Source organism: Triticum aestivum, chromosome 5D, assembly GCF_018294505.1.
Source record: "Triticum aestivum cultivar Chinese Spring chromosome 5D, IWGSC CS RefSeq v2.1, whole genome shotgun sequence".
NCBI lineage: Eukaryota > Viridiplantae > Streptophyta > Magnoliopsida > Poales > Poaceae > Triticum > Triticum aestivum.
This window is the reverse complement of record NC_057808.1, coordinates 87617143-87619830: the sequence shown is the minus strand read 5'-3', so window position 1 is coordinate 87619830 and position 2688 is coordinate 87617143. Positions and strand designations below refer to the sequence as shown.

At 51.3% G+C, this 2688-nt stretch overlaps 1 non-coding gene across 1 annotated transcript; it reads right to left on the bottom strand.

Moving 5' to 3' along the window:
• Positions 1 to 763: 763 nt before the first annotated feature.
• On the bottom strand, positions 764 to 835 carry TRNAN-GUU (transfer RNA asparagine (anticodon GUU)). The gene has a single exon. It is a non-coding gene; the product is annotated as a tRNA-Asn (tRNA).
• Positions 836 to 2688: the final 1853 nt, after the last annotated feature.

Genomic DNA, 2688 nt, shown 5'->3' with positions numbered 1-2688 from the left:
AGTCAAGAATTGGGGCTTCACAATTACTAGCCAATATTTATCTCATGCCTTTCCTCGTTCATGGTTCGATATTCTGGTGTCCTGGGCGTAGAGGAACCACACCAATCCATCCCGAATTTGGTGGTTAAACTCTACTGCGGTGAAATACTGTAGGGAGGTCCTGCGGCAAAATAGCTCGATGCCAGAATGATAAAAAGCTTAACACCTCTTATTTGACATTTTCACTATTTTGAAATAAGAAAAGAGATCCAAATCTAAAATGCAAAGGTCGTCTTATTCAAAACCTCAATCATCACATCCCCTCTCTCCCACTTCACACCTCGGAACGCACTGTTCTTATAGAGAGAAAGGCGCTTTCCCATCTTCTTAACCTGAAATGAAGGGGTACCCCCGGGAAGAGATCCAATGGAGACAGCTGGGCCTGTAGCTCAGAGGATTAGAGCACGTGGCTACGAACCACGGTGTCGGGGGTTCGAATTCCTCCTCGCCCACAGCCTTCCAAAGGGGAAGGGCCTTTACTTTCCCCCTGAGGGTAGGAAAATCATGATCGGGATAGCAGACGTAAAGCTATTGAACTTAGGTATGCTCTTTCCTTTTGTTGAAGTGGAATCATAGAACATAATGTGATACGATGAGATAGAATGCAATATAAATAGAAACAAGGATAGCGAACGAGTTACCTACTCCTAAGGGTCAAAGCAAGCCCTTTAATTCAATTATTTATTCTTGCATTAAAATTCTCACATTAAAGAATGAATAAAATCTCCCCAAGTAGGATTCGAACCTACGACCAGTTAGTTAACAGCCGACCGCTCTAGCACTGAGCTACTGAGGAACAAGGGGGGATTCGACCTCCTAGAGTTCAACTCCCGCTCTCAACCCATGAACAATATGGGTCCGAAGCTTCTTTCGTAACTCCCATAATTTCTTCGTAGTGGCTCCGTTCCATGCCTCATTTCATAGGGAAGCCCAAAGTGGCTCTACTTCATTCTATTTCACTTCCTAGCACTTCCTATCATTTAATATCCATCCCTTTGGTCTTATTGACATAAGAGATGTCATTTATAGTCTATCTCTTTCTATATATGGAAAGTCAAGAAATTCTCATCTAAACATCGAGAAATTGTGCATATAGAAAACTCTAAAGAAAGAAAAAAAGGAGACCCATGCCATGATTTTCAAATCTTTTCTATTTAGTAGTCTAAGTTTCTCGATGAGGATAATTAATTCGGTCGTTGTGGTCGGACTCTATTATGGATTTCTGACTACATTCTCTATAGGCCCCTCTTAGATCTTCTTTCTCCAATCTTGGATTAGAGAGAGAGAGAGAGAGAGAGTCATGGAGACGGCGATGGTGTTGGTCGCAGGAGCGTTTCAGTGTGTAGGCTCGCGAGTCCCCTTTCGACAACAGCGAGGGGGTGAATCAAACCTTTCTGTCTTTGTGTGGTTGTCGGTGAAGAAGAAATGGTGGTGGTGGCGGTGGGGGCGGATGGGGAAATGGGGGCTGGGAAATCTCTCTTTCTTCTGGCCGAAGCGAACGACGTGGTGGCCTGGTTGAGCAACGCAGGAAGCAAACCGCCGATTATTTTTGTCTCATACACGAAGTGGACAGCGCGAGACAAATAGTAACACCAATGCTTACGTGGACACACACAGCAAGCGCCCTTCTAGCGACACTTATTATGTTTGATGGATTGTATCGGACATCTAATCAGTGTTCTTCCATGTTCGCACCTCCCTGCGCCGCCGCCGCCACTTTCCTCTCTCGCTGCCAGCGTCACCGCATCTTCCGGGCGACGTTCTCCGCCTTGCATGATGGAGCCCAGGAAGGGACGCCGGCGGACAAGACGGACGCAGTCTCTGTCGTGGCGATCATGGACTGGCTAGATGACATCTTGGGTGGCGGACTGGGACCGGTGGTGAGGATGGGGAGCAAGGATGGCGGACGGCGATGGCTCGGGTGTGGGAAAGGTAGGAGGGCGGCGGGAGCAGGAAAGGTTTGGTGCATTTGGTGCAAAATTGTGGTGGGGTGGGCTGTCAGGTCCGATGTGGCGGAGGCGCCCGGGCGCACCCAAATTTCCCCCATATTTGGGCTGGATATGAGGGGTGCCTGTCGGGCCCGTGGGACTGGGGGTACTCGGGCCTGTCTGCCTTCGGCCCATGATGCAGCGCGTGGTGAGGGCCCAGCGGATAGCCCACTAGCAAGCTTCACGAACAAGACCCCTCGCGTGGCCCCTATCAACAGCCGTCCCGAGTCGACCGAATGGCGCCACCAGGAGCCTCGCAAGGCCCGCTCGTGAGGCGGTCTCCCGAGGTCCCCTCTCGGGGGCGAGCAAATCATGAACTACTCAGATCGATCGCGCGGCCCTGAGTCTCCATGTGGGTGACGCGCGCGACGACGAGCGATGCCAGAGGCCGTGCCAGCAGGCGCGGATGGGGAGGCTTTCCTCTTTTGTGCTAAGGGAGCAAGGCCAGCACACTAGTTTTCAAGGCAACCCGCAGAGGTTGCCCGATCGGTGCAAGGTGACCAAGACGACGGGCGCGCAGGGCGGAGGTCATTAGCGAGCCCACCGGTGCGTCATGGGCGGTGGCTTTGCAGACGAAGACCACCTTTTGTCAGGATAGACCGTGCCCTTGCCCCCCTTCAAACTGGCCGTTGTGGCAACCCTTCCCGCCATGTGTTTTGAG